The sequence below is a fragment of the Protopterus annectens genome, chromosome 9.part0 (assembly GCF_019279795.1).
Source record: "Protopterus annectens isolate FY-2018-M chromosome 9.part0, PAN1.0, whole genome shotgun sequence".
Lineage (NCBI taxonomy): Eukaryota > Metazoa > Chordata > Ceratodontiformes > Protopteridae > Protopterus > Protopterus annectens.
Window position 1 is genome coordinate 914,519,517 of NC_056743.1, and position 24,610 is coordinate 914,544,126.

Below are 24,610 nucleotides of genomic sequence, written 5' to 3' on the forward strand. Positions count from 1 at the left end.
CCAGGTCATCAAGGATGTCAGATTCGGACATAGACAGGGTGCTCCAAAGACTATTCCAGTCCCCAGTCTTTCAAAAATTGGTTTCGGAGCCGATAGCCCACTCCATTGCTAAAGCACACGGACTTCTTCGGCTGGACCCGGGGGTGACGTTTCGGGACCAATGCTGTCGGTTCCGAGCCTCCCTCTCGGTGCTTCGGCCGCGGGACTTCCGTCTGCTATCATGGCTCCGGGGACCGGACACTCCCAGGATTCTGGGGGTCCGGCTTTCAGAGCTATGAGGAGTGCCTTGGCCAAGTCTTCTTCGGCCATCTCTGCGGCTTTACCAGCACCTTCCCTGGGCATGGAGACTGGGTCTTTGGCAGTTCCCCTGTCTCTAGGCAGCGGAGCCCCGGGGCCTGAGGTTACCCCCACTGGGGGTTCCCCTCCTCCTGAGGGTTCTTCGGAGTTGTCTTCGGAGGAGCCCCCAAGGAAGAGATCGTGCAAGAGGAAGCACGTGGACTCCCCCGAGTCTCTTACATCGGACACTGATCTTGATGATGCGGAGGGGTCCCCAAAGTCGTCCTCGGATGATGTCTCATTTGCAGACATTCTAGAGATCCTTAAGCAATGAGGCGGCTGGATTTCCAAACCCCCCTCCGCTGATGAGTCAGTGCTTCTCAAGGCCTTTGGGGCTCAGCCCTCCGCCTCCTGGGTGTCTCCGCCCTTCGACGAGCTCCTGGATTTGGTTTGTCGGAGGGTGTGGGAACATCCAGATACTGTGGAACCAGTGCCTTCTCGCCCTAACAAATTTTTGTCTGCCCCACCCGAGAAGGAGTTCTTGATGAAAGGTGTGGCTGTAGATGCCATGGTGGTGGCATCTGCTACACAGCAGGACGTGGCAGAGGCTTTAACGTCCATCCATCCTCCTAATAAGGAGTCTAGGAGCATGGACCGGTACGGGAAGCGCACCCTGACTTCAGCGGCCTTTACTCTAAGGTCCCTGAATTATTTGGCACATTTCACCAGACTACAGAGGGATCTGGTCAAGGAGCTGTCAGATTCCCTCTCAGGTAACCTACCTGAGCAGCTAGCCCAGTCGGTTAGCTCTCAGTTGGCTATCCTTACCTCGATTTCTAACTCGTCCATGAGGCTCATTTCATATGCGGCCGAAGGGGCGGCAGAGCAGCAGGCACAGGTGTGGCTCTACGGAGACAAGCCTGGCTCCGTTTGTGTCATTTCGCGGAGGCCTTCAAGTCTTCCTTTGCCGACGCTCCCTTTGATGGGTCCTCTTTGTTTGGACCCAAGGTAAAAGACACTCTTACCCGCTGTGAGCAAGAGGGAAAAACTTTATCTGCCGTAGGTGCACGTTATTCCACTCCGGCCTTATCCCAAGGCTAAAAGAGGAGGGAAGATGTGGTTCCGCAAATCACAGAAGTTCTTTCCTCAACAGCAGGAAGATTCCCCTTCCAGAGGCAGAGAACGGGGAAATTTTTCTGGGAGACGCCGTCCCAGAGGCGGTAGAGGGCCCCGCAACACTGGAGACCGCGAGTCCTTTCGTGGCTCTTCAGCCTCCCACACTTCATGAGGGATTGCCCGGCTGTGCTGCTCCGGAGCCAGTCGGGTGCCATTTTGCCAAGCACCTAAAAGCCTGGGAGTCTATTACTCAGGACAGATGGGTGCTTCGGATTATTGCCGGAGGTTACACCATTCCCTTCACACACTCACCCCCACCGTCCAAAAAAATCCCGGACCCACCACCCAGTCAAAGGGAAATTGCAGCCACAGAAGCATCAAAGCTGCTAGAAAAAGGAGTCATCCAACCGGTCCCCACAGACCAGATCGGATCCGGAAATTACTCAAGGTTCTTTTTAGTGCCAAAAGACAGGGGACCTGAGACCCATTTTGGATCTCAGCAAACTAAACCAGTCCGTCATGAAGTCCAAATTCCGAATGGTCACTTTACAATCCATTCTCCCATTGTTGGAGAAGGATGTTTGGATGTGCTCCATAGATCTCAAGGACGCCTATTATCACATACCGATACATCAGGCGTCCAGGAGGTATCTGCGCTTCAGCCTGGGAGACAGTCATTTCCAATTTTGTGCACTGCCCTTTGGTCTCACCACAGCCCCCAGGGTGTTCACCAAGTGTTTGGCAGTAGTGACTGCTCACCTGAGGAGTCTCGGATTCCAAGTGTTTCCCTATCTGGACGACTGGCTCCTGACTGCCACCACCAGGCATCTACTACTAGACAACCTACAAGCCACCATCTTCCTGGGTGCTTCCCTGGGAATTACATTCAATTGGTCAAAGTCTGTCTTGCTGCCCTCTCAGCGCATAAGATTCATAGGAGCAGAGATAGACTCAAAATTGATGCGCATCTTCCTTCCTACCGAAAGGATTCAAACATTACAAGGTCAAGTCCGAGCTCTGCTTCCAAGATCCAAAGCCCCAGCCAGGTTGGTCCTGCAACTTTTAGGTTCAATGTCTGCCACGGTTCTCCTAGTTCCGCTGGCAAGATTGCACATGAGGATTCTTCAGTGGCTGTTATCGACACAATGGTCTTTTCAGGATCTCCCCCTCAATCATCTCATACTGATTACAGAAACGTGCAAACAGGACCTCCGCTGGTGGCTTCAGCCATCCAATCTGAATCAGGGAAGACCTTTTGTTATACCCCCTCCGGTGGCCACCTTGGCAACGGATGCCTCCCAGATGGGGTGGGGGGGGCATTGTCTGGGCAGGTTAGTTCAGGGTTCTTGGCTTCCAGACGAAACTTTTCTCCATATCAATGTATTGGAAATGAGGGTTGTACTTCTGTCCCTACAAGCCCTTCACAAGTTTCTCCCTCAAGGCATTATCGCTATCCACACAGACAACATGTCGGTGGTCTGGTATCTAAACAAACAAGGAGGGACCAGATCTTACCCCCTTTGCAGAGAGGACATGAGGGTGTGGGAATGGGCAGTAGCTACCAACCGCTTCCTGGTAGCGACCCACATTCCAGGAAAATCCAATGTATTGGCAGACAGATTAAGCAGGACGATTCTCTCTCCTCACGAGTGGTCCCTGAACGAAACAGTAGCAGCTCAGGTTTTCAAAAGATGGGGGACCCCGTGCTGCGACCTGTTTGCAACACCACAAAACACAAAGTGCAAAAGGTTCTTTTCCTTGACTCCACGTCAAGGGGAGGCAGCTACGGATGCTCTAGTCCAACCTTGGCCAACAGGACTACTTTATGCTTTTCCTCCGGTTCCACTCCTCCCCAAAGTCATCCAGAAAGCTTCCCAATTGGGGTCCACAATGATTCTAATTGCTCCAGATTGGCCTCGCCAGGTATGGTTCCCCTACCTAAAGAAATATGCTCTGGACGGTCCTTGGTTTTGGATCTAACTCCGGACCTGCTGATTCATCAGTCGGGACGACAGCACCAGTCCCTTCACACTTTGAAATTAACAGCTTGGCTCCTCCACTTCCGACCTTAGTCAGAAATCACACCTTAGACCCGGAAGTTATTCACATTTTATCTTCAGCCCACAAACCCACCACTAAGAAATTGTATCTCAGTAAGTGGAAGAGGTTTGCTATCTGGGCTCAACTCAGAGGCTTAGACCCTATTACTGCCCCGATACCAGAGGTCTTGAAATTTTAACATCCTTGTTTAATCAAGGATCTTCAGTCTCTACTATTAAAGTCCAACTAGCAGCTATCTCCAAATTTCACGAATCCATAGACCCACTGTTGATGAGCAGCAGATTATGTAAAACTTTCATGAAAGGTGCTGTGCTTTTAAGACCCCCAGTTTTTCATCCTGCCTCCGTGGATCTTGATTTGGTACTGTGCCTTAACATCTTCCCCTTTGAACCGGCTGCTACATGTGAGTTGAAATATCTGTCTTGGAAAACTGCCTTCTTAGTTGCAATTACCTCTGCAAGAAGAGTTTCAGAACTTCAAGCCCTATCTATCAAACCACCGTACTTGATTTTTCACAAGGATAGAGTATCACTTAGGCCTAATCCATCTTTTGTTCCAAAAGTTTGTTCTAGTCTCTGTCTCCAACAATCTCTAGAGCTACCAGTTTTCTTTCCAAAATTTTCAAATGAAGCGGAATACACCTTGCATAAATTGGATGTTCACAGGCAATTGCGCTTCTATCTAGACAGGACTCAACAAATTTGAAAAACAGACCAATTGTTTGTGTCCTTTTCAGATAATAAATTGGGTAAAACCATCACTAAAGCTACTATTTCCAAATGGATTAGAGATTGCATAACTCAGGCTTATTCCTCTTCAAATAAGCAACTTACAACATCTATCAAAGCTCACTCTACCAGAGCTATGGCTACCTCTATTATGCTTTCATTCCAAGCTCGCTATTTCTGAGATTTGTGCTGCTACTTGGTCCAACCCGCACACTTTCATTTCCCACTATAAATTGGATGTGGCATCTAAAGGGCGAGCATCATTTGGTTCCACGGTACTCAGGAGTGTTTTCCAGTGAGCCACCCAGGATTCAGGTGCTAGGACGCTGTCCCATCAGTCAGAATGTAGGCGAGATAGGATCACATAACATCTTTTAGTTATGTACTCACCATAACTTCAGATGTTTGGGATCCATCTCGCCTACATTCCTAATACCCACCCTCCTTCCCCCTGCCTTGGAGATCAGAAGAGATGGAACGGTTTGAGTTCTACTATTTTTATCTTGTATCATCTGTCGATGTTATATAAGCAGTGCGTGCGTGTGTGCATGTATGCGGACAAACTAGATCTGGGGGATTGGTAGTGGTGCATCCTGGGATATAGTAAGCTCAGCCAATAAGAGACTTCGCTCTTTGGCATAAGCGTGCCGAGTCGGAGCCGAGGGATCGGCTCCGAACCCATCAGTCAGAATGTAGGCGAGATGGATCCCAAACATCTGAAGTTATGGTGAGTACATAACTAAAAGTTAATTCCAATCCTATTCTTTCTGATAAGGATGGGAAGGTAACTGGTAAGTATGAGGAAAAAGTTAATGCTTTTGCAATTTTAACTTTCAAATTTTTGAGTTGTCAGGATCATATGTTAAGGTTTGTTCTTATTGTGAAAGCATGAGGAATGTTTTGTCTTCACTTTCTTTTTGTCAGGAAAAATTTGCTTTAAAAATGTGTACTAGTCACTACATATTGTTTACAGTGTGTGTGTGTGTGTGTGTGTGTGTGTGTGTCTGTGTGTGTATGATTCACTTGGTACTTATTCAAGGGCTATGGCAAAAGATTCTGTGTTGAGGAGGTTTGCCTGGCTGCATTCTCAGAACATCCCAGATTATATTAAAAATCATATTTTAAATTCTCCTTTGGATAGACATTTAGTTTTTGGTCCCTCTGCTGCAGAGGTGATCAAAAATTGTGATGAGAGGGGTAACTTGATACAGGGAATCAAGATTTTTCAGCCCTCTTATTGCACATTTTCTAAGGAGTTCTCCAACCCCTTATCCAAGTTTGGCAAAAAGCAAAATAAACAGTAGCAACAAAATGCAGGTAAATAGATGTCTAGGAAGAAATGGCAAGTGGGTACCAAAAAGAATTCAGGAACCTCCCCCAAAACAAGGACAGTCCAAACAGTCAGAATAACTATTTCAGGGGCCTTATCCTCCCACTGACCCTGGCAGTGCCTTTTCCCCTTCCAGAAATTCTGAATCTCTGCTTTTTCTATGGCACCAGATAGTTTTAGACAAATGGGTTCTGAAGATCATTCATTAAGGTAACAGATGGCAGTGGGAGGAAATTCCTCCCTTCCAGGGTGTAATCCCTCATCAGTCAGACAAGACCCGTATTTCCAACTTTTCTTCATCACATATTGTTCCAGGGAGTGATGGAACCATTTCCTCCTTTCAAGGTGGGAAAAAGTTTATATTCAGGGATGTTTTAATGCCAAAGAAAGAAAATGCTTTGAGAGAGTGCTGGATCTTTCTTTCCTAAACCTGTTTGTGATAGTGTCCAAGTTCAAAATACTGTTGTTTAACAACTTGTTACCTCTTCTTCCTCATTCACTTTTCCTTGTAACTCAAGATTTAAAACATGCTTATCATCACATCCCTATTCTTCCAGACTTGAGGTGTTTATTAAGGTACTGTGTTTCTGGATCACATTGTCAGTTTTCTGCCTTACCCTTTGGACTATCCACTGCACCAAAAGTGTTCACAAAGTGTCCAGGTCCAGTCATTGCTGACTGCAGGCTACATGGTACCCACATGTTTCCATATTTAGACAACTTGCTTATCTTTGTAAAGTTTTCTTCACGGTGTTAGGAATCTCTCACTTGGGTGTGAGATCTCATGCCACCTCTGATTCCAAGAATATTCTAAATTCTTTTTTGACTCATTCAAACGGGACTGAGTTCCTGGGGTCCCCGTTGACACCTCAGTTCAAACAGTGTTTCTTATCAGATCTATATCTAGATCTATTTCTAAGATTTCCACTCAGACTTCAGCCACTGAGAAGCAATACCTCAGAATTTTGGGTCACATGGTATCTAAGATTCTCACGATACTCCTGGCAAGACTCTGTAATGCAACAGAGAATGTTGATGCAATACAATTCACAGTGCTTGCTATGAACAACTCTATCATAGAGTCTATTGGTTCCAATATGATGTATAACGATATGATCACGCTCACCCCAGCATCATCTACGAACTATGATAACATGACTATGACTCCACCTCCTAACCAACAAGCCTTGACATTGGAGTTAAACCGAAAATAATGAGCCCCACTACCATGGAGCATTTGTTACCACTTCCTATTCAACAAAAGGGGTTTGGCCCCACATGCTCTATAAGTCGAGGGAGACAGAAATGGACGTTCTCGGGCGACCGAGGACATATGAATAACAGGAGAACTCGGAGATGAAAACACTTGCGATAAATCTCTCTAATTATATATTGAATCCTATAGAATTGAACGTATTAAACAGAGGACTGTCAATCATTCCAGAAGCAGCGGCCAAGTTAAGTGACATTTGTATGGACTTGAGAATGTTTGCTCGAAATTTGTAATGCAAACTGCTGTTTCAAGATATAGGTATGCATAATAATGCTCCTAAACATAGTAAACCCAGTACTTTTGTGCCACCTATGCCTACACATTTAGAGTATTTTGTTAAAGTTTGTGAAGAAGAATTATGTCATACCCTTAGTGCTTCAAATTCCAACCATAATTTTTATAATTTAACATCAGCTGAAAGGGAAGCACTTGAAGGTTTGTGTCACAATGTTAATATTTGTATAAAGCCAGCTGACAAGGGAGGGGCAGTTGTTTTATTAAACATGAAGGATTATGTAACAGCGATGAAGGATCTTCTTAGTGATACTAGTACATATTTACCGATTGATAGGCATGCTATTGAACCTATAAGTAGTAAAATACATGATTATCTGTTTGATTTTGTAGCAGGAAAATATACAACAGAACGTTTATATGATTTTTTTTGAATGTTGCTCATCCTGTCATACCTATAATTAAGGGCCTACCAAAAATACACAAATCCGTGAATCCACCACCCCTAAGACCTATTGTCTCTGGAGGGTGGATGGATAACAGAGCCCCTCTCCATTTATGTTGAGAACAAATTGAAGGAAGTTGTACCCAATATTGTTAACAAATTGAGAGATACCACACATTTGTTATGTAATTTAAGAGCATTTGTTCATGAAACAGATACTAAGAATTTTTTAATGGTGACTCTGGATGTTAAGAATTTGTTCACCTGTATACCCAATGAGTATGGTGTTGAAGCCATTAGGGTGGTTTTGCTTAATGTAGGTAAATGGGGTGCTTTGGACATAGATATAATATGTACATTTTTAGATTTCATATTGAACAATGTTGTAATGTTTGAACAGCAAATGTATTTACAAAAATGGGGTGTCGCTATGGGCACCCCATGCGCAAATTCTTATGCGAATTTAGTTATGCATTTTTGGGAATCTAAATATTTGTTTCAGCATCCTGATGACTATAGGGTCAAACTATATCGACGTTTTGTCGATGATGTTTTTATGCTTTGGGATGGAGATGAAAGTTCTTTAATCAGATTTATTGCTGTGATGGAATCTACTACTGACTTTTTGAGATTTACCATCACTAGCTCACAACAATGTATTGATTATTTGGATGTGAGCCTTCAAAGGGACGAAGAGGGTTTAATAACTACCACCCTATATAGGAAACCATGTTGGCGCAATGGACTACTAAGTTATGATGGTATGCACCCTAGACATGTTTTTCCCAATACTTTAAAAAGTCAGTTCTTAAGGGTTAAAAGGGTATATGAAGGTAGTCATACACTTGTTACTGAGATGGAACGAATGGAACAACATTTTGTTGAGAGAGGGTATAAGAAACATGTAATACAGGGGGCGCAACATAACATTTCAGATTCTGCTTTACCTAATGTTATAAATGGTAATACTACTAACAGAAATGGTTGTCCTAATAGAGTGTACCCACACTCCTTTGTAACTAGTTTTACTAGTAGTAACAAAGTTGTAAGGAATATTATTCAGAAGCATTGGTCTCTTTTAACTATGAACCATGGTACAGCCAAGATAGTGGGTGCAACCCCACATATTGTGTATAAGAATAATATTAACTTAAAAATGCTGTTATGTCAGGATAATAAGAAATCTTGTCAAATCATTAAGAATCCAGGTACATATCCATGTAGGAAGTGTAGTTTTTGTCCTATCATAAGTGTACAACAAGAGTTTATGTGCCCTAATACTCACTTTAGGTTTCAGCTGAGGTTTCATGCAGACTGTAATAGCACTCATTTGATTTACTTGGCTACTTGTGCTTCCTGTTCTTGCTACTATGTGGGAAAAACCACACAAAAACTAAAATAATAGATTAGTAAGCATGTATATGAGATACGTAAACAGAGTGAAAGCACACAACTCTTCTTGTTAATAAGGAGAAATTAATCTTAGGCACTAAACAGCATATAATTGCAAAGTACCTTGCTAAGGTAAAGGAAAACAGCTTCTGTACTTTACAAAAAAAGCACCAAACCAGGCATGTCCAAGGGTTAGCTTCCAGTGATTTCTCCTGTCCACCTGGTGAATCTGGGCATACTGGGGCAATGCAGCAATTGCCTCATGTACAAAGACAACCCTCTCCTCCTACCACTCAACACTACAACCTGTGAGAGATGCACTTACATAGCCAAACTGGAAGCAAAGCTCTCTCCACCCAAGATTGTGCTAGACAGTCAAGAGGAGAAGGTTAACACCCGCACTAGACCTCAAGCAACACATAGACCTTCTAAACCCAAACCACCAACACCCATACATAGCAATATTAAATCTACATATGCAGAGACCCTTAACTGTAACTTGCCCAAGCAACAAGGACCTCCGAAGCTGAAATGCAAACACACAACCAAAGTGTCACATAGCTCACAACACCAGTGTGCCACCCAGTGACAGCCCCTAAGGCAAGGCAATGTACCTAACATTTTAGTCATAGGTGACTCTATAGTCAGGTACACTGATGTCCCACTCACCAGGCTGAACAAAGAGAAAATTACACTCAGCTGCCTGTCGGGTGTCAGGATCCACCACATAATGCATGCACTCAAGTCACTCCACAACAAGTACAAATATGACTCTGTCATTGTCCATGTTGGAGTGAATGACTTGAGACATACCTCCCTGGAATACATGAAGAGAGACATGGAAGAGCTCTCGGATCATGTGGCCCAGGCAGGTATGACCGTAGACCTGAGTAGCATCCTGCCTTCTCCCAGAATGATACCATAATATAAGGACAAAATGATTGACTTCAACAATTGGCTAAGCTTCTGATGTCATTCAAAGGGGATCCAGTATCTGTCTTCCTGGGACGACATGATCGACAGACCACGATGCTTTGCCAGAGATGGTCTGCACCTGTCACCCCTGGATTCAGGTTACTGGCTAAGGCTCTTGCCACCCCTATAGTGCCTTTTTTTAGGCAAAGTTCAAAGTACAAAACCACCACCATAACAGGTACAAGCATGCAGATTCTGAAGGTAATGCAACTCAATTCTAAAAGTCTAAACCTCAAAATGCACACTCTCGAGGCACTCCTAAAAATGGAGAACATCGATATCTGTGCAGTACCTGGGACCTGGTTCAAGGCTCCAGAGAGCACCCCTGCAATACCAGGCTACAACTCTTACTACACTTTTTGGCCACCAAACCAAGACCGAAACACTAAAGGTGGAGGAGTGTCCATATTCACCAAGGATATTCACACCACCAGACTAGTTGCCCAACACAGTGCATTTGAAATTAGGTAAGACTGCAATCCAAATTGTAGTTTTCTACAGATCCCCCACCGTGCCCCAAGATTCTCACTACACCTTTCTAAACATACTGGAAAATATTAAGATACAACCAAACACCCTAATACTGGGTGATTTCAACTACCCTGCCATTAACTGGGAAAACTACTTGTGTACCAACACCTTTGCCCAACGGTTCTTGGAGTTCATAAATTCCAACGCCCTGGATCAACTAATCCACAGTCCTACCAGGGGCTCCAATATCCTAGACTTGGTCATTACCAACATGGGAAATCGATGCTCCACACCTATGGTCACCCCCTCGTTGGTCATGTCTGACCATAAGCTAATCACCCCCACCTCCCAGTAAGGAAACCTCCATAAAAAACTTCTCCAAAGCCAAATTCATGCTACTCAAGTCAGAAGTGACAAACTTCGTGACACCCATGCAGACGGGAACTGAAAGTTCGAGTGCTGAATCCTAGACTAAGGCACTGTACGAGCACATCCACTCATGCAGGAATCGTGCCATACCAGATTGAACCAAGATGCTCTCCTCCAAAAAAAGGAAGCCAATCTGGTGGTCCCCTGCCATAAACAAACTTTACAACAAAAGGAAGAAACTGTTGCAGAAAAGAGGAAAATCCCAGGATGCAAAAAACTCCCTTACCAGCCTCAGTAAGAAGCTGAGATCCCTCATAAAATCCTCCAAAGCTAGTTATGAAAATAAAATTGCCAAAGATTCCAAAGACAACCACAAGGCATTCTATATCTATGTCAAGAATCTAAATGGCAATGCTTAGATCTGCTCTGAGCTACAACAGAATGGCATTAAATATACTGATCCCAAGGATATTGCCAATATCCTGGCAGATCAATTCAGTGCCAACTTCACCCCCCTCTCACCCCCTAAATGACCCATCTCAATACCAGAAGGTTGCCAAATTCCGGTAATAACAGCCACACAGGTAAAAAAACACACTCTCCAAAGCTAAAAATACAGCATCCATGGGACCAGATGACTGTATATTACATGAACTACAAAATGAACTGGCCATGTTTAATCATAGCCTCACCTCAGGCTTCGTGCCCACTGAGTGGAGCACAGCTACAGTTATCCCACTGCACAAGGGGGGATCCACCTTGGATCCTGGGAACTACCGCCCCATCAGTCTGACAAGCCTGATCTGCAAGGCCATGGAACGTATTATCATGGAACTTATAAACAAAGACATTGGCAACCTTCAAACACTGGACCCCACCCAGTTTGGGTTCGTGAAGGGCCGTTCTTGTCTCCTGAACCTGATTGACTTCTTCGAATCAGTTTCCAGGGCTGTGGACGAGGGTAAGGCGGTCCACACAGCCTATCTGGACCTCGCCAAGGCTGTTGACACCATCCCCCATTCTGGAATCATAGACAGACTTACTAAGCTGGGCATTAATCCCTACATCACTCGATGAGTTGCCAACTGGCTTACTGACAGAACCCACATTGTAAAAGTAGCTGACTCTAATTCCAGCTCCAGACAAGTGACAAGTGGTGTACCTCAGGGTTCAGTCCTGGGACCGCTCCTGTTTAGCATCTACTTCTCTGAAGTACAGGCCAACACTAAGGGACTCTGGCTAACAAAATTTGCAGATGACTGCAAACTGGGAGCCATTAATGAATCCCCAAATGATGTGGATACTCTACAAAAGGGCCTTACAGAAACACATGCTTGGTGCCAGAGCCATGGGCTCAAGCTCAATGCCAAGAAATGTATAGTTATCCCCTTTGGGAAAAAACATGTACCCGTGAATTACCACATAGGTGGCAGTACACTAAACACCGAAAGTCTGATAAGAGACTTAGGGACACAGGTGGACAGTGGTCTCACCTTTGATAACCACATCGTCACAACAGTCAGAAAATCCTTCTATGTGGCACACCTCATCACAAAGTGCTTTTCATCCAGGAAAAAGGAGGTCATTGTCCCACTGTACTCATCCATCATTAGACCCATTATAGAATACAACTCCCCGTTTGGTATGTACCTCTCAAGACATCTGCAACAACTGGAAAGGCCACAGAAATACCTCACTAAAAGAATCACAGGCCTAAAGCAGATGCCCTACGCTGACTGCCTTAAAAAACTCCAGCTATACTCTGTTGCATATTGTCTACTCAGAGGCGATCTCTGCTTAGCATAGAAGGCCATGTCAAACTCAGGGCTGTTGGACATGCTACACTTAAAGAAATCCCAATCCCTCAGAGCCACATGCTCCAGGGATCTAAATCTTGTCATCACAATAAACAAAACATGTTGGAGGGATAGGTTCTTGACTCAGAGACTACCCAGACTCTGTAATAGACTGCTCATACATGTCATGCAGAGCGCCTCTTTGGCCTTCTTCGAAAGGAACCTTGACGATTGGATGGGAGAAAGGAAGTTCACCCCGAGGATCACGTCAGTCGCCCTGCTAGACAGGGGTCCAGGGAAATAAATAGTGTGGAAAGAAATAGCCAGGAAATTGTTATGGTTAGGCTTGTATAGGCCCTAGGGCCGATAGCCCAGTACCAACCTATGAACATAATGGTGCATCCAGGCCATCATTTTAATTTTAAAGTATTACAGTTAGTACATGTTAACAGTAGAGGGGGTGACCAACAATAATTTAGAGCAAAGAGAATTGCGATAGATTCTACGATTGCAGGCACACAGGCTACCAGGAATTAATTGTACTGTCAGTTTAAAACCTGCTCTAAAAACACGCAGGTTAAAGTGAAAATATTAGTATATATCTCTTTAAGAGGCTAATTACACTTAATTGCTTTGGTACTGAATTGATTTATGTATTAAGTATGAGCCTTTTATTGTGGCTTGTGTTAAGACCTGAGGAAGCACTAGCTAAAGGGCTTGTCTTTCATTTTTTATGGTCTATTTTATTAAAATTGTGTCAACAGTCGTGGTTATCCGGTTGGGTTTTTCTTTCTTTGCTGTTTGGACTTCCAGCTTGGGTTCTTGGTATACGCAGGTAATTATTTCTTCAATACTGTTCCAGGAAGTGATGGAGCATTTCAAGGTGGGAAAAAGTTTATATTCAGGGCAGGAGCGGTCTTGGGTCAACTGGTGCCCTAGGCAAAAGGGGTCCATGGTGCCCTCCACCCACACCACCCGGTGCCCCCATCCTGGTCTACCTATAACAAATAAATACTGGAAAAGCTCCCCTGCTACAGTGGCACCATAGGCAGCCACCTAGTTGGCCAATGCCTAAGGCCAGCTATGATTCAGGGATGTTTTAATGCCAAACAAAGAAAATGCTTTGAGAGAGTGCTGGATCTTTCTTTCCTAAACCTGTTTGTGATAGTGTCCAAGTTCAAAATACTGTCATTTAACAACTTGTTACCTCTTCTTCCTCATTCACTTTTCCTAGTAACTCAAGATTTAAAACATGCTCATCATCACATCCCTGTTCTTCCAGAGTTGAGATGTTTCTTAAGGTACTGTATTTCTGGATCACATTGTCAGTTTTCTGCCTTACCGTTTGGACAATCCACTGCACCAAGAGTGTTCACAAAGTGTCTAGCTCCAGTCATTTCTCACTGCAGGGTACATGGTACCCACATGTTTCCATATTTAGACAACTTGCTTATCTTTGTAAAGTTTTCTTCACGGTGTTAGGAATCTCTCACTTGGGTGTGAGATCTCATGCAAGCTCTGATTCCAAGAATATTTTACATTTTTTTTGACTCCTTCAAATAGGATTGAGTTCCTGGGGTCTCCATTGACACCTCAGTTCAAACAGTGTTTCTTAACAGATCTATATCTAGATCTATTTCTAAGATTTCCACTCAGACTTCAGCCACTGAGAGGGAATACCTCAGGATTTTGGGTCACATGGTATCTATGATTCTCAAGATACTCCTGGCAAGACTCCACATGATAAAGATACAATGGTATCTGAAGTCTCTCTGGTCCCAGCATCAATATTCTTTGTCCTTTCAGTCTCAGTGCTGGGTCTTGTCAGAAGTGATATCATTTGGTAGAATGAGCAAATATCCTTAAATCTAGGTCTGCCCTTCTCCCTCTCTGTTCCAGGGCAGTCAGTCACCACAGATGCCTTGAATTGTGATTGGAATGCAGTTTCAGGAGGGATAAAAGTGCAAGGTGTGTGGGGCATCAAGAACAGACCCAAGCACATAAATATAAAAGAGATATTTCCCTGATCAAGGCACTCAACTCATTGAATCATCTTTGGTCCCTGGGACCTCTTCATGTTCTTAAAGACAATACCTCAGTCATGTGGTACATCAAGAAGCAAGGGGGAACTAGTTCATACTAGGTTTGCAGACTAGCCTTGTTGGGATATAGCTTCACCGCACAGTCTCACTCTACAGACATACTACATTCTCTAACAGGAAAACTGGCTGAGCAGGACAAAGGCAGACCCTCACTAATGGAAATTATATCAGGGGGTCTTCCAAGATATGATTAATCTGTGGGCGAGTTCCTCAATTAAACCTGTTTGCCTGTTCTCTGAACAAACAGCTGGCAAGATTCTGCTCCAGGACTCCATGCAAGAAGGCCTAGAAGGCAGATGTATTTTCTTTTCCTTGGACAGGAATGTTCCTGTATGCTTTTCCACTCTTTCCACTGATATCCAGGATGCTTCTAAAGATTCAAAAGTAATCCCCCAAGATCACTGTGGTGATTCCTTCTTGGCCCATGCAACAGTAGATTTAATGTTGTCTTTTTTCATCTGTTTCAATATGTTGGTTGTTGGATACGGTTGGATCCGACCTCGGCATGTTATACCAGAGCGTTGGATCCAGGAGTGCTGACTCCTCCCCGAATCACAATTCCCCCCTTCTACCTGAATTACCTCAGGTATCATTTGCTACCTGCTTAACCCAATGTGTGAAATGAGAGCTCCATTACTTTCTACAGTAAGTGAAGCTGTTTTTCCTCCCTTTCAAATATTTTTCTCTGTAGTGATTAGGTTATACTAATGCTAGGTTCTTTGTAGTAATAAATATTAATACATATTAGATTACTGTGGTTTTCAAGTTTCTGCTGTGCATGTTCTTAGGATTAGTGCTAGGATAGTTAGATATATATTTTAAATATATTTAGATAGCTTGTTGTTTGAAATTATATAGTACAATTTTTATCTTTTAATGTGGAAAACATCTACAGGCTTCAAGAAGTGTTCCTCCTGCAAGCATAAAATTCTGTCTCAAGATCTACACTTGCAGTGTGTTTGCTGCTTGGGACCTTCCCACTTGCTGGATTCTTGCTTAATTTGTGCTGTGTTCAGCAACACAGCCCTCCAAGGGAGAGTGGTGAAACTCACTTTAAAAGGGCTTCTTCCCCCACAGACAGGGTCCAAAATGTCTTTGGACCTGAAGGTACCCTCTACTTCCCCTTTCTCCAATAGAAAATGACACAAAGAAAGGGAAAGATCAAAAGAGAAGGAGGGAGAAAAGGAAAGAGACAAATTAAAGGACTAGTCTAAAGAAAAGAGACTTGAAGACTGCCAAGACAAGTCTAAGAAAAGGTCTCTGGAGCATCTAAGGTTTTAAGATAGTTGGATCCTACTGCCTCTAGGATCCCTGAAAACTCCAATGTGAAGTTGTTCTGTCTCACCTTCATTCTTTACTGATGGGTTTGGAACTCATCCTCAGTTCCGACTCGGCCATTTACTAAAGCTCGATGTCTTCAGCTAGCTCGTGGCACACTCCCTAACCTATGATGCTGCAGGGCATACCCCAGATCTCATTTTCCTGAAACGGAGTGAGCATCTGATTCTAGCTCTGGCTAAGTCAGATTGTTCTTTTTTCTATTTACAATTTAAATACAACATTTTTTAAATATCTTATTCTGTTTTAGTAGTTTGGAAGTTTCCTTTCCTCTATGTGTCTTTATAATGCTTCTCCCTTTAGAAATATAGTGTTTGCTGTTTCCTGCATGGCCAACTGTTTTAGGCCTCAAATCCTCTGTCCCTTTAATGATAGAGTGTGTTTTACTCATTTATACATAGTCTTTCATAACAGAATAGTTTAAAACTTTTAGATAATTAATAAGGGGTTTTCTTACTTATTATCAGCCTGTGTTTAAGGTGTGTGTGTGTGTGTGTGTGTGTGTGTGTGTGTGTGTTATTATAGATATTAAGCCCATTTTAGTTAGAGGGCTGTTCTTTAATATTATATTGTTATTAGTCTTGTATTTTTGACCAGAGTGCTATTTTTCAGCAAAGGGTGTGCAGTTGTTTGTGTATGAATTCGTAGTCATTTTTCTTTTAGCTCGGTTAAAGAGCTATTTAGCCGTTTTAATTAGTGGGCTGGTTTCCTTTTTGGTGTGTGTTCTGAATTGTATCAAAATGTCAAAGCAGCCTAAAGAGACTAAAGTGCTGGAGTTTAAAAGGTGCCCCATGTGTTCACAGAAAATGTCCATTACGGACGGTCACGCTGATTGTGTTTATTGTTTGGGAGCCCTTCATTTACAGGAATCTTGTTCGGAATACAATTAATTCAGTTCAAGAGCCCTTCATGAAAGAAGGAAGGAATAAACTGATCCTTAAGGGCCTACTTAAGTCTACCTTTTATGAAGTTCTAGAACAGGGTCAAACCCCTTCAAAAAGTCAGTGTTTCCCCTCTCAGAAATCAGACAAGGGATCTAAAAGGCCATCATCTGCATCTTATGATGGATCGGAGCAATCAAAAAAATTTTTCAAAAGTATGAGAGCCAGTTGAACTTGTTCAATCTTCCACCTCGGTTCCATCTATTTCAGGGCCGATGGTGTTGCAAGTTAGGAGCTGCTCACCTGCCTTGGAGCTGGTTTCTCCTACACTTAGGTCACCAATACTTCAGTCTGTGGCACCATCAGCTCCATCCTCTCTTTCTTCCAGGAGTCTTTCAGACTATATGGACCATCTGGTGCAGAAGCTATTGAGGACACCGGCCCTGGCCAAAATTTTGACGGAACTGACCCAATCTGCTTCAGAACCAAACAGACCAGTCCCTTCTATGTTGATTCCTCCTCTGACCCAGACTGTGGCCTCGGAGCTGGAATGCATGGAACTGATAGAGATTGACCCATCGGGGCCAAGACCTATATCGGCCTCTTTGGCTCCGACTGCTCTGACTACCTTGGTGATATCTGAGGGGTCTAGGAGCAGACACTGTCCAGTCGGGTCTGGAGGAGACAGTCGGACTGAGACTATCTGTTCTGAACTTGCCTCTCGGGGCATCGGCTCGGGTGAGCTCAGCCTCTACCTCGGTCTCGGAGCCTCCCCCTGTGGTGCCAGGGGGATCTTCTGGTTCCTCAGAGCTGGAGGTTTCCTCGGGTCATGGGAGGAGGGCTTTTGCGGCTATGAGGAGAGCTTTGTCCTCACAGGCATCCTGTCTGTCAGATCCTCCTATTCCTCCCCTTAGGGCACCGGTATCTGTTTCTGCTCAACCCATCTCACAACAGCATAGAGATTTGAAGCCTCAGGAAGCCCCAGAGGGCAAGCCCCTCTCTTTGGGAACCTCTCCGGAAGCCCCATCTGAAGAGGCATCCCGAAAAAGACTATGTAAGAGGAAACATCTGGACTCTCCAGAGGAGTCAGTCACATCAGACACAGACCTTGATTAATCGGAAGGGTCCCCACGGTCGCCCTCTGAAGATGTCTCCGTTGCAGACATCTTGGAAGTCCTTAAACAGAGAGGCAGCTGGAAGGCCATCACCCCTTCTGATGAGGAGTCCGTGTACCTGAAGGCTTTTGGGTCTCGGCCTTCAACCACTTTGGCGTCTCCGCCTTTTGACAAACTCATGGAATTAGTTTATCGAAAGTCATGGGAGTCTCCGGACGCAGTGGAACCCATTCATAGGAGGCCAAAAAATTCATAACATCTCCAGAAGACAAAAGTTTTCTCACTAAAGGTGTTCCCATAGATGCTATGGTGATGGCAGCAGCCACCAAAAAGGAGTTAGCAGAAACATCCACATCTGTCCATCCCCCGAACAAGGAATCACATACGATGGACTGATACGGTAAGCGCACATTCTCTTCAGTGACCTTTACACTACGGTCTTTGAATTACATCACTCACTTCGCAAGGTTACAGAGAGATCTCCTAAATGAGTTTTGAGATACTCTTCAGCAGACTGCAGCTGCGGGAGTGGCAGATAAAGTATCTTCCCAGCTCTCGACCCTTAACTCAGTAGTTAACTCATCCATGAGGCTGATCTCCAATGGAGTGGGTTCAGGAAATGCCCTAAAGAGACATTCCTGGATGCGCTTGCGTTCATTTGTGGAACCCTTCAAGTCACCCTTCATTAACACCCCCTTTGATGACTCGTCACTTTTCAGGCCTAAAGTCAAAGAAAACCTGAGCGGGTGTGAACAGGAAGGAAAGACTCTCTCTGCTGTTGGAGTCTGTTTTTTCCACACCTTCTAGACCCTATCCCAGGGGTCAAAGGGGAGGAAAAATGTGGTTTTGAAAATCCCAGAGAGTCTTTCAAGACACATGTGGTGAACCCTCCTCCAGGGTCAGAGGAGGAGGAGGAGGGAATAATGGAAGATGCCGGCCACGCGGCAGAGGGGGTCTGCAAAATTAGGGTGACCGAGAATCATTCTTTGGCAAGCCTTTTCAGTGTTCCTGAAAGGAGGCCCATCTGTCCCCCTCTGGAGGCAGTCGGGGGTCGCTTATCCTTGTACCCAGACACCTGGCTAAAAATAAAAGACAAATGGTACCAAAGGATCATATCCAGAGGTTACTCCATACCCTTTTCCATCCCACCCCCACTAATGAAAAGGATTCCAGATGTTCCACCCAGTCACAGGAAGCAAGCAACCATAATAGTTTAAAAGTTGCTAGAAAAAAAAAAAAAAGAGTCATCCTACCGGTCCCCGCAGAACAGATAGGATCCAGAACTTACTCAAGGCTCTTTTTAGTTCCAAAGAATACAAGAAACAAGAAAACCTGAGCAGGTGTGAACAGGAAGGAAAGACTCTCTCTGCTTTTGGAGTCTGTTTTTTCCACACCTTCTAGACCCTATCCCAGGGGTCAAAGGGGAGGAAAAATGTGGTTTTGAAAATCCCAGAGAGTCTTTCAAGATGCACGTGGTGAACCCTCCTCCAGGGGCAGAGGAGGAGGATGGAATAATGGAAGATGCCGGCCACGCGGCAGAGGGGGTCTGCAAAATTAGGGTGACCGAGAATCATTCTTTGGCAAGCCTTTTCAGTGTTACTGAAAGGAGGCCCATCTGTCCCCCTCTGGAGGCAGTCGGGGGTCGCTTATCCTTGTACCCAGACACCTGGCTAAGAATAAAAGACAAATGGGTACAAAGGATTATATCCAGAGGTTACTCCATACCCTTTTCCATCCCACCCCCACTAATGAAAAGGATTCCAGATGTTCCACCCAGTCACAGGAAGCAAGCAACCATAATAATTTAAAAGTTGCTAGAAAAAAAAAAGAGTCATCCTACCGGTCCCTGCAGAACAGATAGGATCCAGAACTTACTCAAGGCTCTTTTTAGTTCCAAAGAAAACAAGAAACAAGAAAACCTGAGCAGGTGTGAACAGGAAGGAAAGACTCTCTCTGCTGTTGGAGTCTGTTTTTTCCACACCTTCTAGACCCTATCCCAGGGGTCAAAGGGGAGGAAAAATATGGTTTTGAAAATCCCAGAGAGTCTTTCAAGACACACGTGGTGAACCCTCCTCCAGGGGCAGAGGAGGAGGAGGGAATAATGGAAGACGCCGGCCACGCGGATCTCACTCATGCTGGATCTCAGCAATTTAAACAAATCTGTAAAAAGGACAAAGTTTCGGATGGTTACACTGCAGTTGACAGTCCCTTCTCTGGGAAAAGACAATTGGATGTGCTCTGTAGACCTCCAGGATGCTTACTATTCTATAAAAATGGACAGACCAGCAAGGAGTAATATGCACTTTCAGCTGGGAGCCAGTCATTTCCAGTTCTGAGCCCTGCCCTTTAATCTCACTACAGCCCCTAGAGTGTTCACCAAAAGCATGGCAGTGGTTACAGCTCACTTGAGATGCTCAGGATTCCAGGTGTTTCCATATTTAGGCAACAGGCTCCTAACCACCACAACCAAGCATCTACTTTCACAAGCAAGAGACAATGTTTTGAATACCTGCGCTTTGTTAGGAATTACGATAAACTATGAAAAATATGCCTTATTGCCCTCTCAGGTATAGTTTTTATAGGTGCAAAATTAGACAATATCACAATGACAGTAAACCAGACAAGATACAAACACTACAAGCACAGATTCGAGATCTACTCTCAAAAACAAAGGTTCAAGCAAGAGCAGTTCTCAAGGTATTGGGTACAGTGGCGGCAACAATCACTATGACCCCCCCCCCCGGCTTTGATATATATGAGGATCTTACAGTGGCTCCTATTCACACAATGGTCTATGCAGGAACCCCCAATGTCGCACCAGATAATGGTAACAGAATCTTGCAAAAGGGACCTTCATTGGTGGCTACATTCAGATCAAGTGACCTTAGGTTGTCCTTACATTCTCCCATTTTCTCTAGCCACAGTGACCATGGATGCCTCTCAGATAGGGTGTAGGGGGCATTATCAGGGAATGATAGTCCAAGGCATGTGGCAGGATTACGAGGTCCATTTGCATATCAGTGTCCTAGAGATGAGAATGGTGCTTCTGGCATTGCAGGCATTTCAACACTGTCTTCCTCTGGGAACAATTGCAGTCCAGACAGACATGTATGTGGTTTAGTACATAAATAAACAAGGAGGAACCAAATATTACCCCCTTTGTCGAGAGGCTCTCAGAGTATGGCAGAGGGTGACTTCCTCCCAACGTTTTCTAATAGCAATACACATCCCGGGGAAATCCAACGTGATAACAGACAAACTCAGCAGAGCAATTCTAATGCCTCATGAGTGGTCCCTGAAACAACAAGTGGCGGAAATGATTTTTCCGAAAGTGGGGCGAGCCTTGCTGCGATCTTTTTGCCACATCCATGAACACAAAATACAGCAGCTACTTTGCCCTGATCCCCCCCTCCAGGGAATCCCCAAGGAATGTACTTGTACAGGATTGGCCCCTGGGTCTCCTCTACACATTCCCTCCTTTTCCATTGATACCCAAAGTTCTTCAGAAAGCCAGTGTGTTGGGAAGAACATTAATCCTGATAGCCCCTTACTGGCCTCAACAGATCTGGTTCCCCTTCCTATGGCCTCATCTTCAGGAAGAGCCTTGGATTCTGGACCCAGTTCCAGACCTCCTATTCCACTTATCAGAAGCTCTTCATCCATCCCTTCAGACCCTAAAGTTGACAGCTTGGCTGCTCCAATTCCAAACATAACCAGGCTACAAAACCTTTCATCCGCAGCACAACATATCCTGATTTCTTCTCAAAAGACATCTAACAGAATATTATATCTCAGTAAATGGAAAAGCCGTCGTCATCATGTGATTTAAAGTTCTTAACAAGAAAGACCATTTTCCTAGTGGCAATTACATCAGCTAGGAAAGTTTCAGAATTACAAGCGTCATCTATAAAACCACTTAGCCGCGGTGGTGCAGCTCTAGCATTGTCAACTCACACCAAAAGGTTCTCCCGTTCGATTCTCAGCTGGAGCACCTTCTGTGTGGAGTCTGCATGTCCTCCCCGCAGTCGAGTGGCGTTTGAAAGACATGCGTGAATGGGCGTGCCTTCCTTGATGGTTGGAAGTTGGGCTGGTACCTTGGCACCGTAAAAATCTACTGCCAATCATTAGCGGACTGGAGTTCCACTGTGGCGACCCCTAACTGGGAAAAGCCGAAAAAGCAACATCTATAAAACCACCATATTTGTTATTACACAATGACAGGGTGTCACTCCGAACAAACCCAACATTTCTACCAAAAGTATGTTCAGACACTATTTTTAAAAATGGCAGATTCTGATGAAATCCCTGTTAAGGGAAAAAAGCGCTCAATCTGTTAAATCTGTTAATGTTTTACAATAAAGTTTCGGCGGATGTTTCCTGGAGTTTTGCGGTTTCTTTATCAGTTTTATGTTCAGATACTAATTTGAACCAGTCTATAGATTTGCCCGTTTTCTTTCCAAAGTATGGCAATAAGGCAGAATTAGAAGTTATGTACTCACCATAACGTTCCATCTGAGTAGGTGTATTCATTTGTCTGCAACCTGTGGGTTATGGATCCGATATCGGATCCGAACCGGCATAGTTTCCAGCTATGGATCCAAGCTCTCAGCTCCTCCCCTCACCCATAATGCCCTGCTCTACCCTCATGACCTCAGATCGAGTTTGCCAAAGCAACAATACCCTCAAAAGGGTAACCAGTAATATGCAGGAAACTGAAAGGCCAGGGGGATAGGAGGCGGGATGGTTGCAGACAAATGAATACACCTACTCAGATGGAACGTTATGGTGAGTACATAACTTCTAAATCTGAAGTAGGATATTCATTTGTCTGCAACCTGTGGGACAGAGTCCCCAGCTACCTGAATCTTGGGCGCCATCATGGAAGGATATTCCGGAGCACCGCTGAGCCAAAGGATGCTCTACCCTGGATGCAAGATCCAACTTATAGTGAGAAATAAATGTATGAGACGAAGCCCATGTAGCTGCTGCACAAATATCATCCAGAGGAATCCTAGCCTTGAAGGCTGCTGAGGTAGATACTGACCGGGTTGAATGGGCATGAACACCCTCCGCGGGCCTTCCTGACGCTTGATAAGCCAATAAAATGCACTGTGAAATCCAGCGGGACAGAGAAACTTTGGAAATTGGCTTGCCCAAATTGAATTTTGCAAAGGAAATAAACAGCTGGTCGGATTGCCTATGACCAGCTGTCCTGTTGAGATAAAATCTTAGTTGCCTGTGAACATCTAGTGAGTGTAGCCTATATTCACCTTTGTTTTCATACTTAGGGAAGAAAACAGGGAGGTTAATAGATTGATTGATGTTTGCTTCAGAAGCGATTTTAGGAAGGAAGGACGGGTTGGTCCTGAGGGAGACACGGTCCGGATAAAAACCAAGTAAGGAGGTTTAGCTGATAAAGCTTGAAGTTCAGAAACTCTCTTGGCTGATGTAATGGCTACCAAAAAGGCTGTCTTGTAAGACAAGAATTTGAGGTCCACTGTAGCCGCGGGCTCGAAAGGGGGAGCGGTCAAGGCCTGTAGGACCAGAGAAAGGTCCCAAGGAGGAACTGCTTGCTTAATAGGGGGCCTGAGAAGGAAAGTACCCTTAAGAAAGGTTTTGCACAATTTGGCTGACATAAGAGGATTAGACTCTTGACCAATGTGATAGTGAGAAATTGCCGCCAGTTGAACTTTGACTGTGGAACTGCTGGCACCATCATTAAAGAGAGAGGTTAGAAAATCAAGCACTACGGGGAGAGGAACCGTGAAGGGATCTAGGCCTTGCCGCTCCGCCCACACGGAGAAACGTTTCCATTTGCTTCGTAAACCTTTCTAGTGGCTGGTTTATGAGCCGCCACCAAAATAGCCTTTACCGGTGAAGAGATACCGAGTCCTTATCAAGAGTGGAACTGAGCAGCCAAGCGGTCAGCTTCAGGCTGTCCAGGTTCGGAGGAGGAATGCAGGATGGATGGGATATCAGATCCGGAATAGGATCTAGAATCCAAGGAGGATTCACAGAGTGAGACCTTAGGAAGGGGAACCAGATCTGTCGAGGCCAGAACGGAGCAATGAGAATCATTCTGCAACCCACCGAGAGGCTTTCTGAAGAACTTGCAGCATCAGAGGCAAGGGTGGATAGGCATACAGAAGACCGGGTGGCCAAGCATGCACCAGAGCGCCTCTTGGGGTACCTCCGGGAGGAGGTATCAGAGCGAAAAACTGTCGCACTTGGTGTTTGAGGGAGAGGCAAAAGATCGCATGAAGGGGTTCCCCACCGTGCGAATATGCGTTCCGCTACTTGACAATTGAGAGACCACTCGTAAGGGGTCAGAATGGTGCGACTGAGCTTGTCCGCTAGGATGATGGACCGACCGAATGTGCGTTGCTATGAGAAAGCGATTGGTGGAGATTGCCCATTCCCAAACTCTCATGGCCTCTCGACAAAGAGGGTAAGACCTTGTTCCCCTTGCTTGTTGATGTACCAGACAACAGACATATTGTCCGACTGAATCGCAATTGTTCCCAAGGGAAGAAAGTCCTGAAGTGCTAGCAACGCTAAGAGCACAGCTCTCATCTCTAGAACATTGATATGCAGTTAGGTCTCTGTATCGCTCCACGTGCCTTGGACTGTCCGCCCAAGTGCCCCCACCCGGGGCGGGAGGCGCCCGTGGTCACCGTGGCGAGAGGGGAGAAGCACAAAATGGGCGAC

General features: G+C 44.8%; 1 protein-coding gene across 2 annotated transcripts in view; it reads right to left on the bottom strand.

The window, feature by feature from the left end:
• STAT6 (signal transducer and activator of transcription 6) overlaps window positions 1-24,610 on the bottom strand; it is a 2,965,055-nt gene that overhangs the window by 437,984 nt on the left and 2,502,461 nt on the right. The window lies entirely within an intron of this gene.